At 39.1% G+C, this 15,487-nt stretch overlaps 1 protein-coding gene and 1 non-coding gene across 2 annotated transcripts in view; both read right to left on the bottom strand.

Moving 5' to 3' along the window:
- LOC119420080 (transmembrane protein 211) overlaps positions 1-15,487 on the bottom strand; it is a 242,919-nt gene that overhangs the window by 210,683 nt on the left and 16,749 nt on the right. The window lies entirely within an intron of this gene.
- Positions 3,498-3,616, bottom strand: LOC119420902. Its single transcript, XR_005187319.1, has one exon. It is a non-coding gene; the product is annotated as a 5S ribosomal RNA (ribosomal RNA).

The following is a 15,487-nucleotide window of genomic DNA, read 5'->3' as shown; positions in this document are numbered from 1 at the left end:
AGATAGATAGATAGATAGATAGATAGATAGATAGATAGATAGATAGATAGATAGATAGATAGATAGATAGATAGATAGATAGATAGATAGATAGATAGATACTAATGGAAAAGTTGTTTAACTTCCATAATTCCATTCAAAAAGTTAATCTTTAATAGATGATAGATTCAGGGCCCACTATTTAAACGATTTCAAGTATTTATTTGTTTATTTTTAATTTAATGAATTAATTTGGGCTTCCAGCTCATGAAGCCCACGAAAACAGGATTTCCAAAAAATAGAATATTGTGGAGAAATCAGCCCACACTTCTCAGTTTTTGCAGAAAAAAATAAAGAATTCAGGATCACAACAAATAATATCAATATGGTACTTTCAAAACAATATGTCAATCTTCAATACTTGGTTGGGAATCCCTTTGCCTTAATCACTGCCTCGATGTGACGTGACATTGAGGCAATCAGTCTGTGGCATTGCCTGGGAGTTATGAAAGCCCAGATTTCCTTGATGCTTGCTGTCACCTCTTCTTTGTTGTTGGGTCTGGTGCCCATCATTTTCCTCTTGAGAATACCCCATAGATTCTCAATGGGGTTTAGGTCCGGCGAGTTGGCTGGCCAGGCAAGCACTGTGGCATGGGCTTCAAACCAGGTTTTGGTGCTTCTGGCGGCATGGGCAGATGCCAGGTCCTGCTGGAAGATGAAATCTGCATCTCCATACAGATCCTCAGCAGAAGGAATCATGAAGTCCTCTAAAACATTCTGGTAGACTGTTGCGGTGAGCTTGGATATAAGAAAGCAAAGTTTACCAACACCTGCACCGGGCATTGCAACCCAAATCATGACTGACTGTGGATATTTCACACTGGATCTCAAGCAGTATGGGCTCTGTTCCTCACCCTTCTTCCTCCAAACCCTTGGACCTTGATTTCTGAATGAAAGGCACATTTTACTTTCATCGGAAAAGAGGACCGAGGAACCTGACTGTTGTAGACCATCTCCTGGATGCGTCTGAATGTGGTGGTTTTTGAAGCTGTGACTCCCGCCTCATTCCACTCTTTCTGGATCTCTGCCAGATTCTGGAATCTTCTCTATTTGATAATCCGCTGAAGCCCATACATATATATATATATATATATATATACATTTGTGTGTCTATCCGTCTGTCTGTTTGTCCATTCATTAGTCCAAGTTTTCATCCCTGCGTCCAGGGTTTTTCCATCCATCACCATTTTTCCAGGACTACCCAGCAGGTAATCTGTATCCCTTGTTTTCTCCAACTTCTTCTTGCTTGTCTGAAAAAATTTGAAATTATTTGGTGGAACATTTTAAAGAAGTACTGAGACTGCCACTATGCCTCATCTTGACATCTCCACCATACATCACTTAGAGGATGGCCAGAATATATTCTTACCAGATACCCATTCCACTTCATTTGGAGTCACAGTGACTCTACTCTGAGACGGCTTCTACCCCCTTACTCATCAATATCGTTCCAAAATCTAAAACCATCCTGAATATGGGACACTCGGGTAAATGAGGCAAGTCACGAAACCTTCTCCTCTCAGATCAGGTTGTTGAACAGCGTCACTGAAACACTGTTTTAATTTTGTTATCACTAATAAATACATCTACATGATAAACACATCAACATGTGTGTGTGTGTGGCGGGGGGAGGGGGCAGGGGATCTACTGATCAAATCAGATAAATACATTTTTTAATAAATATTCTTTGAAATGCAAAAACGCTAATAAAGAAAGTTACATATTAATTATTTAATTGACTTCTCATTTCATTCAGACAAAGTATGAAAATGTCTTCAGCACCTTCTACATGACAAGCTTAATTTATATTTCTGATAGTATTGATAAACAATTTATTAGGTTTTAATTTTTTTCCCTATCTCTAGTGTAAGCTACAGTAAACAAATGTAAGAAATAAACATATTTATCACATCTCTTTGCTGAGAATCACGCAAAGTAATTAAAAATAAATTCAGGTCAAACAGTAACAATTTTTACTAAGGACTGGAAATCAGATTATACAAAAAATAAATAAAATAACTGACAATATGGGTAAATTAAGTGATTAAAATGCCATTATTTGGTCCACATGGTATACTGGCTGCCATTAAAGATAATACATTTTAATGTCTGACATTATTATTAGACATCAATCAGAACGTTTTACACTGCTTAATATCAGCATTCAGTCCTTCTGCCTGATGACAACATTATTTCACTCACTTTTCATTTTATCTAAGAAATTGTGAAGAAAAAATGAGTGAGCTGCTTTAGTTAAACCAAAGCAGCAAAACAAAACCATAACTAACAGAAAGTTTTAACACTGTAACACTTAATCCAATTGTAACTCAACCACAAAACACAAATCAAGACACAACAATCATGTTTGTTATGCCATGCCATTAAATGTGATTTATTTTGAAAAGAGCACTTACTAACACAGCAGTATCCCACGAGTGCAATCACAGAATCAACACCTAGACTAAATGAATCACTCCTTATCATATTCTGACTGTGTCATCTTTACTACAAACAGCAGTGTAGGGTTATTCACCTCTCATTAACCTAATCAGTCTCCTCACAACGCTGAAGAAATCAAATGAAGTTTGCAGAAAAATTAGATCATTTCTGTTTGTCTCCAAAGAACAAGAGATTTTGGAAATAATTTATTTACTGAATAAATATTTTATAGTTTGAAAAGGCATATTTGAAAATGATCGACTCTAAAAATAATATGAGCGTGATTTAATTTATTCTTGAGAAGATTTAGCTTGTTTTACTGATTCAGTTCGGACAAATTTTCACAGAGAATTTATGAGTTTTATGAAAAAAATTGATAAACTCTTTGGGTTTCTACATCAGAATATGGATGCAATGTCTGTCATATACTGCAGTTTTCATCACCTGCTAAAAAAAATAAAAGGTGGGTAATTAGATTTTAAAGAAACTATGAAAGTGATCAATGGATGAATGTCTGCAACCGATTCAGTTTCAGTGACAAGCTGATTCAAATTAACCACGACAGCTAATTGATGTTAGCCAACCCAAAATCGGCAAAAGTTTGACATGGTAGTAGCTGAGAGTTGTTCAAAATAGCCACAGCTCACAGCAGGGGCGATTCAAGGATCTGACCGTTATGGGGTGCTTAGCCCCCAGTATTGACAATGGCTCTTCACCCCCCGGGAGGTTTTTCCAATTCAATTCCATTCAGTTTATATAGCGCCAAGTCACAGCAGAAGTCGTCTCAGGGCACTGAACAGAAACATTTATATATAAAAATAATAAGTTAGCAGAAACATTCTTAATTTAGCATTATTTATCTGAGGAGCAGACTGCTTTGAATTTAACTCTCATCTTGAGCAAGCGTGAAGGCGATAGTGGAAAGAAAAACTCCCTCATGAGGAAGAAACCTTTAGCAGAACCAGGCTCAGGACAAGCGGCCATCTGCTTTGACTGGCTGGGTTTTTGAGAAGTACAAAAGCTTACGGCACCTGGTATTCCCAGGCGGTCTCCCATCCAAAAACTAACCAGGCCCGACCCTGCTTAGCTTCCAAGATCAGACGAGATCGGGCGTGTTCAGGGTGGTATGGCCGTAAACGAGGAACTCAGTCACAAATGAGACTTTTAAAAGATCGTAGCTAACAAAGACTAAACATGCAACCAGAAGTTACAACATATATCTACATACAAAACAAAACAAAGCACAACTAATAGCTTTAGCATTAACTAATAGCATTAACCTTTAATTTAACCATTAATCTCTGACTGCAAAGCGTTTGTAATGCAAAACCCCGACAATGTTGTTGGAGGAAAAAGGGGTGGAGCTCCTACAGGTAAGGGGCATTTACCTTCGGGACAAATTGAGATCGCCGATTGGTCAGTTGCTGACGAGCATATTGGACTGATTGACAGGTGGCTTTGAGGATACGACTCGTGCAAAAAAATAATAATTTTTACTGGCCCGTTTAAGAATGTCATCATTTATTCCATATTTATTTCAAATTTATTCAATATTTCAGTGAATCTAAGATTTGAGAACTAAGTTTCTTTACAAAATCCTATTGATAGTTTATTAATTTTTCAGGGGTGCTGAGTTAAAATTTAGGGGTGCTTGGGCACCCTCAAAAAGAGGCTAAAATCGCCACTGTCACACAGTCATTTTCCAACATAAAATTAATGTACCTCTACAACTCTGGTTTGAAGGGCAGCCGGCGAAATGCTTTCCTTTAAGAAGCACTTTGCTCACCATCTTAAGGCACGCTTTTCCACATTGTAGAAAAGTTAGTTTGCAGTTAACTAAACCGTCTAAATAATGTGTTCACTTGTTTAAACCTTCTCTGTCTGTAAAAAAGAAACTTATGAGCATCCTTCAGCAAACCTCTCAGCCTCAGAAAGCTCACAAAAGCCTGGCTTGCTCCTGCATTTATGCATGATCTGCACTCCTCCTGCCAGTCCCTCGTGCACGATTCATAATTCATGCACGCTGTACTGTAGCAACTGGAATTGCTAGCACATCTGCATCCACCACTCTGCCTGTTTCATCAGCAAGTCCAGGCTGGTTCATGCTCCTCTCAGATTACAGCAAATTCCCTCTAAAATAAAAAATACAAAAAATGCACGGCAACATCGAGCAAAAACCGTCTTTCACTTCAGAGTCAAAAGGAGCAATCGTGCAGCTGAAGTTTTATCTCAGGATGAAGCTCAGACTTTAGATAAGTCTTATTCCCATGAATCAGGACGGTAATAAACAGCCCGTTGCCAGGTCTGGATCACAGTTGCATCAGTCTATAATGTATCATTCTTGTGGCAGGAAGTGCATCCACTGCATATTAAGAAGCATGGAGTGTGAACTATATGAGCTGTAGGAAAGGATGATGTAATAGGACAAAAACATGTTGCTGAACTTCTTCAACTTTCACCGTGACAGCTCGTCTTTACGTAGAAAGTCACTAATTAACCAAAGTTTGGCAAAGTGCTGCGCCTCGAAGGCAAACACTGAAAAAACGAGACGTGAGGTTGGATTGATTAAATTATTATGCTCAGATGAATCTGAGACATTCGTCTGTTTTCGGGGAACATTGGAGAAGTTATTAAAGGAAAAGTTCTCACTGAAATACAGAAACGTCATCCTTCCCTCTTTGTTGTCATCCCTCTGGGTCCAAACAAACAACCCTGCTATGTAAATCTCTCAACCTTCATCACAGATGATTTACAATTAGACTTGCGTCCAAATAACTTTATTTCACATCTGTTTTATTTTATGAGTTTCATCAGAGACGTCCCGCAGTGAGCAAACATATTTTCTCCTCATTCTCTTTCCTCCGCGAAGCTGAACATTAGTGCTTCGCTCTCAACGCCTTCTGTGTTGCAGAGCAGGAAATTAACTTTTTATTACGTTTCTTTATTTTCCACTTGGTTTTAGCATGCAGAAAGGGACGTCTGTATGAGCTAAACCAACACTGATTACAAGGACAAAAAAGCCCAAGGAAATGGAAAAAAATATGTTTATTACTCTTTTTTAATGTAAATTTCCTAATTTCTAATAATTTTTCTAACTTTTCATGGACATAGATGTTTTGATATTTCAACTTCATAGTTGCTTGAAGGAATGCTTGTTGCCCACCACCTTTCATGTCACAGATTTAAAGTAAGATTATGTTGAGAAATTAACAATCTAACTGTTTCGACCAAACCTTGAAAATAAAGTAATGTTTAATATTACCAGAAACCACAGTCTGACAGCGCTCAAAGTATGTGTTGTGAATAACTCTCGGCTACTACTAGCTTAAATATCAGCTCAATATCTGTAAATTTAACTTAAGTTATGGTATGTGTTTATTGAGGTCACATTGTGAACTGGGTTGACTCCGACAGTTTTTCAGATCTAGACCAGTGCTTAATTTGAGCCGGATCCTGCCAGAACAGGATCCGGGAACTCTTATTTTGACAGGGTGTGTTCCGATAACTGTTTGCTCGGGTCCAGTAACTCTCAGGCTTACTCATAATAAAGTTATGAACAAATTTGACTGCCTTGAATGAATAAAACCTATATTGGACATGTAATCTGACAATAATTATATAAACACTAATTTTAAACATAACAACGAGCTTCCTAATAGCACATCAGAGCTGCTCCTTCATGTAAGCATTTCCGCTTCGACCCTTAAAAAAAAAAACTCTACTCATAAAAGTTCAGTCATGGACAATTTAATTAAAATCACAAAAATATAATTATACAGCACACCTAATTTGCAAATCAGTTTTACAGTTTCAGTGGGTCATTAATAAAATTTTGATTATTTATTAAAAATACTAGAGAAATGTTTGATGGGTAATCACGTTACGTACGTCACGTTTCAAAACAATGGTGCAAATTTTTCCAAAAAGAAAAAAAAAACAGCAATCAAAATGTCAAAAAGACAGTCCAGTTTACTTTTTTTAACGTCTTCTCATTGTGCAACTAAACAACAGAGAATTGAAGCACATGAAGGTAGTGGCAATGAGGGACGTGTGTGTGTGTGGGGGGGTGGGGTGGGGGGGGGATAGGATGCTTGACAGAAGCGGAGCGTGCTCTATTACACAAGGAGAGAGCTTTTGGTCATGTTGCTCTCTAAGATAGTTATTGAATCAAGTGTTTAATTATGAACTCATTAAAATACACCAGAATGAAGGAAATGTCTGTCATCTACTTTATTCAAAATTTTCTGGGGGAGGACCCCCAGACACTCCCCCACCCCCCTTTGCTACTTGCGTTCTGGCATCGTTTGTTTTCCAAATTAAGCGCTTATCACATACATATGGTTATTTACTTTATTTTTTATTATTGTCTATAGGTTGATGAGATATTTTGCTAACAGACAAAGACACATGCACACACATTATTATCTGCCTTTGCCTTCGGTGGTAAGCGGGCACAACATGTAAATAGAAAAAAATTGCAATAAAATAAAGTTACACTGACATTTTTTACAAAAATAATCTGATGTATCGTGTGCCTCAGTTCTGGTCTCACTCAAAACAAAAAGCTACAAAGAAAAAGTATTTTTAGCTCCTAGTTCGTTGGTCAGAACCTTAAGAGGGTAAAAAAGGTTAGAATTTAACTGAGAGGCCCAAAAGTTCATCAGCATGAATGGTGAGAGGAGGAACTCTGCTTTAGCTGCAGCTTTAAACTGAATCAGCAGAGAAAGGATGAAAGGAGACGGATGGACACATGAATTATCTTTTCTACAAACAGTCTTCGAAGCAGAGTCATAAAGAAAAAAATGTTCAAAAAGTGAAGGATGCTCAGAGAATGCAGCAGTCAGAGATATGACCTCTCAAGCTGCTCAAACTTTCCTGATAAATTTTATTCTGTAAATAGAGGATGTAAAAATGTTTGCTCCTACATGCAGTCCTTTGAAGAATGGCTAAAATATTTCAGACACATTGTGAGAAAATGTGTAAAAGAAATTATTTTTAAATGGCTTTGGCATAAATTTAACAGTTCAGATCCATTTTTATTTCTTCAATATTTTTTTGTAAATGTTTTTTCCCAAAGTTTTCTTTCTGTTCTGTCACTATCTTTTGTGCTTTTAGAGATCTCTGCACAGATTTACACTGTTTATCTGGTTTAATTGTGAAAATCATGGAAAAGTCTAAAATTGGACCCTCCAGAGATTGTTCTTAAAGTTTAAAGTGTGCTTATATATATTAATAATCAGCCTGTTTTTATCCTCTGCAATATTTTAACAGTTAATTATTTACTCCCAGAATTTGTTGGGTTTAAATCAAATTTCTTTTGCATACCACATCTTAAATTAATTAGACTGCTGGAGATAAGGTGAGATTTTATGAAATGGTGGCTCTTGGTTTGCACTTGTGTGAAATAAAAGACACTAAATCTTTATCAAAAGTCTGGATGAAAATTATATTGTGTTATTGTTATACACAGAGCTGCCTTTCACAAGTGATTGCTGCTTTCTTGGATTTGAAAAAATAAAACTCCAGCTTTCATTAACTTTCTTCTATAAAGCCCATGAGTAATTTGAGATTAACTTTGTAATAATCTAAGGGCTATTCAACAAAATTGCTCAGGGGGGCACATTTTTTGACAGCCAACAGCTCGGGGGCCAGACATCCAGCGATTAATGTCATTATGTAAATAAGCCAAAGTTTACAATGATATGTTACCTTTTAAATTTGTTAATTTTATTGCATTGAATCATGAAGAATTCTAGAATTGCGCCGCTCAAGGTGGCTGCATGTTGGAGCAGCTCTGTTACTTTCATTCTGAGATTTTGCTTTTGGAAACTTTAATTCCTCTTTTTCTGGATGTAAATCAAATTTTTTGGATGATTGTTTCCTCTGGTATCAGATGCTGTGCAGCTGGAAGGATTTTTACTGAAACTTTTTTTAGTTTTGGACATTTGTTATGATGCGTAACCATGGCAACGAGACAGTTTTCTACAACCAACAGCAGCTGATTAACATCTCAAAAGCTCAAATAATATCTCAACTACAGCCCCAAATCTCAAATGAGTTGAAAAGGATGTCCTGTGGACGCATTCTCATCTACCTGCCAGCTGTGCTCGAGTGCCTGACCACCGAGATCCTGGAACTAGGAGGAAACATGGCTCATGACAGTGGAAGGACAGGATCATCCCTCGACAACTACAGTTGGCTGTCCACAGCGATGAGGAGCTCGGCAGACTGCTGGGAGGAGTGACCATCGCTCTGGGAGGAGTTCTGCCCGGCATTAGGGCGGTCCTACAACCCGAGGGGAACCGAGAGGCCAGCCGAGTCGGAGTGGACGGATCGGACAGCATCTGCAGCCAGTTTCTTAGGATCATCTGTGGGATGGACCTTTGCAGGAGATCTTCCTGCCTACAGCCATCAGTATCTATAACATATCTTAATGAAATGAGGATAACAAGTTACAACAACAAATAATTTCCCTCTGGGATTAATAAAGTATTTTTGAATTGAATTGAATGCAACAAACAGAACCCAAAGCCCAAACCCAGAACCAAAAAAAAAAAAAACAACAAAAATTATGAAGTAGGCCGGATTGAAGTCACCCATGGGCCACCAGTTGAATAGCCTACAGTTTGACATTTAAATTCTAGAAACCTAGTATTAACAATTGGCAGACAGAAACGTAGAGCAAAAAGTAAGTCTCAGACAGTCATTGTGCACAAACTATAAATCTTACAGAAAACATTCCTGAACCAGAAGAATCTGGTTCTATGTTTTGTAAGTTTTGTAACACAAATGCAATTAAAGAAATGTTTTCTTTTTACATTTTAATTAAAAAGTTGGGCAGCACAGTGGCTCAGTTGGTAGAGCTACCACCTCTCATAAGGTTGCCGGATCGAATCCCGGCTGGGGGTCTTTCTGGGTGGAGTTTGCATGTTCTCTCCGTGCATGTGTGGTTTTTATCCTGGTACTCCAGTTTCCTCCGACAGACAAAAAACATGCATGTTTGGCTGATTGGTAACTCTAAAATTGTCTCTAGGTGTGAGAGAGAGAGTGAATGGTTGTGTGTCTCATTTGTCTCTATGATGGACTGGAGACCTGTCCAGTCCCCCCCCCCCCCCCCTCGCAGAGTGATGGCTGGATATGGGCACCAGTGACCCCGGTAACCAGAAAAGGAAGAAAGATGATGTATGAATTTTAAAAAGTTTTTTTTTTACTTTCACGAAGCTAACTTGTGGAAAACAAAAAAAAAAAATCCACTTGTGTAATTTATTTGTGTACATAGCATACTCTTATTTTGCATTTCACTTTTTGTGTGTCTACGGTGTTTTAGGTCGTAAATATAAGGTTAAAATAAAATTTTCAGTTTTTAGGGGTAGGTTCTGCATGAGCACAATTACGATGGAAGTTAATGAGGAATCGGATGTAAGCATTTTTAACTTTGGAGGCACTTGAGAGAAAATGTCAGTTCTAAAGCAGTGACAGACACTGGGTGAAAATAGATAAAAACAGTTGTTTGAAAGGATAGACTAAGAAGTGTAATGTTTGTGGAAATAAAAATAATGTTTGCAATAATTTGGTGAAGTTTAAATAGCTCAAAAGTGAAGTGTGCATCAACACACTCTGAGCTGAACATTTTATAATCAGCTTAAATTTTTAGAAGTTATAAAGTAAGATATCAAAATACCAGTTCAGACACATCAAGTTGAATTCTCTGTGTCCTGATTAAACGCTGAGTTACTGTGAAGTATGCCTGACTCTTAGAACTTCAAACACTGCTGTGTTTTCTCACCCGTTACATTAAAATCACATTCTAGTGCGGAAGTTTTGCAGGTTTTTGTGAATTTTTTCTGTTCAGTGCCCTGAGACGACTTCTGTTGTGACTTGGCGCTCTATAAATAAATTGATCTGAATTGAATCCATTCTGTACATTGTACTGCAACAGAAAAGTAGCAGATCAGCCAATAAAAGAAGCAGCAAATGTTTAGTATTTTATCTCTTTAAAATAGGAAGAAAAAGGCTGCTTTAACTGGTTGAATACCATAAAATATAACTTAGGAGGTGATTCTGACTTGAAACTACAAATCAGAGGCTAATTCCTGTCAAGACTAATAACATTTCACAAGTAAAACATGATAAAGGAGACAGCCTGTGATACTGTGTTTTATTTGAAGCTAAATACGTCTGCGCTCACATGGGACCGTGGTCTCTGAGGCCCGCACCGTCTTCTACAGAAACGATGTGTTCGGAGTACGGCTGAATCCCAGAAGCTTTACGTTTTCAAGATGCAGGAATGTGGGGAGAAAGTGGAGCAATATGAGACACAGTGGAGGGGGGGCAAGACAAAGTATAGTTGATTTACTCAAATCTGCAGGAGGTCTGCTTTCATAATGACGCTAAATTTACTGCATATTTTCTAAATCTACTCAGAACTATCTTTGCTGTGACTCCTGTGTTTGGGAGGGCGGTGTATAAACTGGCTTGCACAGCCCACACCGAGGCAAGTGAGCCATCATTTATGTTAAAAAATGGAGAAAAGCTCCCCATTAAATCAATACATAAAGCACCCGCAGGATCCACAGTGAAGGCAGGGGAAGTGACAGGCCGCTTAACAAATGGACCACGGCTCCCTCGGAGCCCGCTGACTCAGCGTGATCCCCGGCGAAGGAAGCGGCACGTTTGCTCCGATCAGTCAGGCAGCCTGCTGCGTCTACCTGCAAGCTGCTGATCAGAGGCTCCTAAATATCACCAAAGAGCATAATTCATAAGAGAGATAAACACTGGGAGAGTCGCTGCTGGGACTTCAGCCATCATTTAAAGAAACACTCCTGGCATGCTTTCAGACTCTGTCCCAGTTCAGTCCATGGGTGACTCTGTAGGTGAGGTGGTTTTTTACCAGGTCCACTGCTTGGACAACATCAAAAACGAGGTATATAAAAAGCAACAGAGACTGATCATCCATCCTCCAGGGTTGATGAGATCATAAATCCTCCCCACTCGCTTGTGTGCTGATTTCCTCTCCACTTCACAGAGATGGCTATAAAATGTAGATCAACGTGGTCCACTCTCTCCTGCTCGTCTCATCCTGAGCCACCTGTTCTATCCATCATCTGGACAGCTTTTCATCTGCACTTGCAGCTCTTCTCCCATATGCGGCGCTGACCTCTTGCTCTCCTCTGCCTGTCAACGCTCGCCACCCCCGAATCCTCACAAGCTGAGCAGAAAACCTCCACAGACTGTTTACACGGGCTTTCTCAGAACTCAGTGTATCTTAAAGTTTGTTCTTTACAACTCGACATACACTAAATCCTACGTTTGTGTTGATGTTACGAGCTACACCAACTAGGCCTGTTACGATAACAAATTTTGCTGGGCGATTAATTGTCTCATAAACTATTGTGATAAACAATAATATTATTTGAAATTTGGCAATAATTAGTAATTAATGTCAAATTCAAGAAGAAATGTTGGTTAATTTGTTTTAAGTGTAGTAACTTTTTTTGACCACTGGATGGCAGTATAAGACTGTTTGAACCGAAGGATGGATAGTGAGGGAGTGAGCAGTGTGTCTCTTCAAGAAAAGTGGGAGGGAGGTCCCTTGACGTGACATGGGCTGTCTCTCCTTCCTTGTTTTCAGTTCTCAAAATGGCGAACGTTCAGTGTGGTTTGAGCTCTTTAGCATAGCATTTTCACACAAAGCTTTTAATAAAAAATACAGTAAACAAGTTCTCTGCTTCTTTTTGCAGATAAAAACAACTTCTTAGATGAAGGCACGGGTTTCAACCGTGAATTTTGGAGCTTTGAAAAGACAGAGGGTTTTTTTCCCCAATGTCGGCCTGTTAGCTTAGCTCGTAGCTTAGCTTCTTCACTTAGCTGCTTTTAACAATCCAAAAACGTCATTTTGGACGGTTAAAACACATTTTAAAGAGAAAAGAGAAAGGGAGGGGTCAGTGAAGAACACCAGAGTTGAGCTTTTTGTCATCCAGTGTCTTCACTAGAAAGAGAGACATGAAGAAACGATAAAGCCGATAAATGATGTAGTGAACTAGGCCTGAAGGTCAAAACCTTGACCTAAGGACCATATGGGACAGAACTTGTCATTTCATTGATTTGCATCCAGAAATACAGGTTGACCCATCCTGAGACTTTCTTTCTTGAATTAATCAAGTGAAAGAAGACTATTCTCTATTATCATTACCATTTTACAAATGTTTGATAATCAAATTGTGTTAGTTCAAACAATGTTTAAATGTTGAAGTGAACTACTCATTTTTATTAACTGTGAAACAGTAATAATGATTCTTAATCCTCATTCAAAGAAGAAATCAGGTTAATGATGCATTGTCTGATTTTCTGTCTTCAATGAGCGAGGTGGTGTAAGTTGTTCAAAGTTCAAGTTTCGGTCAACTGCAAGTTTACTGAAAAAGAAATGTCATGTTTAACTTTTACAGCAAGATACTGGAGAAGTGGCTCCACGAAGTCTGAATTCTCCATAACAATCTTCTGTCTGTTCTTAAACAATCTTAATCTTTTTCTTTGACTTTTCATAACACCTTACATCACAAAACACACCTCTGTTTTGGTCAATCGACCAATCAGAAAGTTCTCAAATGAACCGGAAGTGAGCTTCTTTAAATGTTGGCACTTCCTAGTTCAACCTAGCTTAGAAGCAGAAGCTGTTTAGTTAGAGAAGAGTCAGCTGATGATGGAGAGTTCTGCAAGAGGTTCCACCTCCAGTTGGAGTCGGGTGGAGAGTTTGCAGCTCCAGCAGTTCCAGAGTTCATGAAGGCTGGAATTCAGGATGCTGATGAGAGAAAAGAAATCAAACTGAATCCAGAGAAGATCTGGGAATTATGAAACTTCTGTTTTGGATGACCTCACGACTCCAGAGGGTTAGCTGTTCTTACGGAGACGCTGAAAAGTGGCTCGAAGTGGAACTTTACGCCGGAACTGAGATATCTTCAGAAAGGTAAAAGTCGATCTTCAACCAAAAGTGTACCGTTGGGATAAGCTGATCCAAAGGAGCGCGCTGTTCTGGTTAAAACAGACAAATTCCCTCACACATCTCTCTAAAGATAAACTTCATCTTTCCATCTTTAAAATTCTTCTATCTGCTAAAAATCATTACAGATATTTTTAGAAATGTCTGAAGCAAAGTTTTTCAATCACCGCCGTGTGGTTGACGTTTGTGGTTCTGCTGGAAGTGAGAAAACAATCGCCGTGTTGTTTACTCCTAGCTAAACTGATTAATAAGCTGTCGTTATTTTCAATTCTTGCCAATTAATGTAAATGTGTGATGTGTTAAACTTGATTATGTTAATAAATGACCCACTGTCTTGGTGAGTCAAAGATAATTAACGTTTCCGTCCACATTTTATGAAATTCAGGTGCACGTCATTATACAGTCCAGAAAAATGAAAGAATCCGTTTTAACAGTATGAATATATGACAGCATATGTTCTACTACAATGAAAATGAGGTCAATAATTTTCAATTATCATGCAATTAATTGATTTATTGTTTATTGTGACAGGCCTAACACTGACGACAAAATTCCACCAGCAGAGCTTTGTGGACATTGAAGTGACTGAATTACAAATCCACTATTGTCAACTTTACAACCAAACTCTTTCCTTAAGCCTTTGAAATTGATTTCCTTCCACTCAGGCAGACATGGCTTTATTCTTGTCTCAGAGTGAACATTACACTCACAGAGAGCTCAAACTTACTGGGACGAGTGAAAATACTCATCTGCTTGCTCGTGTGTTCGAGGAAACTAGTTAAAAACTGCAAACTTACGAAACCCACGTTGTGCTGTATGAATTCAACTTAAGATGGCTAAGGAGCAAAAAAAAAAAAAAAAGTGCTACAATGTTTTTTTGTTTGTTTCCTTGAAAAATGTACAACAGCACAATTACTGAGTGACTGAAAACAGACAAATGTCAGAGCATCCTTGAAGGCCACACCGTGACAAAACAGACTGAACAGAAGCAGCAAACTGTGAGACCAGCAACTAACAAGGTTGAGTCAGGTCCTGTTGTCTTGTATCTAAAAGACTTCTTCAGTCTGACTGAAGAACTGAAGAATGGACTGAAGAAGTCTTTTGGATAAAAGACGAAATGTTTCAACAAAGAAGAATCTGTCCAGAGGGCCTGACTCAACCTGGTTAGATTTATCTACCTGGATGATTAAGCAGGCATCAGAACATTGTGAGGTCAGTGGTTTATCGGGATTATTAGGCAATTAAAAAAAAAAACTGGCTGTGGACCTCAACCGGAAAAGGGTGGATTGCTCTCTTCGGTCGAGATTGAGGTTCTGCCTCAAGTGGAGGAGTTCAAGTATCTCGGGGTTTTGTTCACGAGTGAAGGAAGAATGGGGCGTGAGATTGACAGATGGATTGGTGCAGCATCTGCAGTATTGCGGACACTGCACTGGTCCATTGTGGTGAAGAGGGAGCTGAGCTGTAAGGCAAAGCTCTCTGTTTACTGGTCGGTCTACGTTCCTACGTACCTACCTATGTTCATGAACTCTGGGTAGAGACTGAAAGAATGAGATTGTGAATACAGGCGGGTGAAATGAGTTTCCTCCACAGGGTAGCTGGACTTTCTCTTAGTGATAGGGTGAGAAGTTCAGTTATCTGGGAGCGACTCAGAGTAGAATCTCTGCTCCTCCACGTCAAGCGGAGCCAGTTGAGGTGGTTGGGGCATCTGGTAAGGATGCCCCCTGGACGCCTACCTAGGGAGGTGCTTCGGGCATGTCCAACTGGGAGGAGACCCCAGGGAAAACCCAGGACAAGCTGGAGAGACTATGTCTCTCGGTTGGCCTGGGAACACCTTAGAATCCTCCCAGAAGAGCTGGAAGAGGTGGTTGTGGAAAGAGATGTCTGGGCTTCCCTGTTCAAGCTGCTGCCCCTGCGACCTGACTTTGGAATAAACGGAAGATGATGGATGGATGGATGGATGGATGGATGGATGGATGGATGGATGGATGGATGGATGGATGGATGGATGGATGG

Source organism: Nematolebias whitei, chromosome 14, assembly GCF_014905685.2.
Source record: "Nematolebias whitei isolate Nwh7 chromosome 14, NemWhi1, whole genome shotgun sequence".
Taxonomy (NCBI): domain Eukaryota; kingdom Metazoa; phylum Chordata; class Actinopteri; order Cyprinodontiformes; family Rivulidae; genus Nematolebias; species Nematolebias whitei.
Note: the sequence above shows the minus strand (reverse complement) of the source record. Positions and strands in the feature narration are given on the sequence as shown.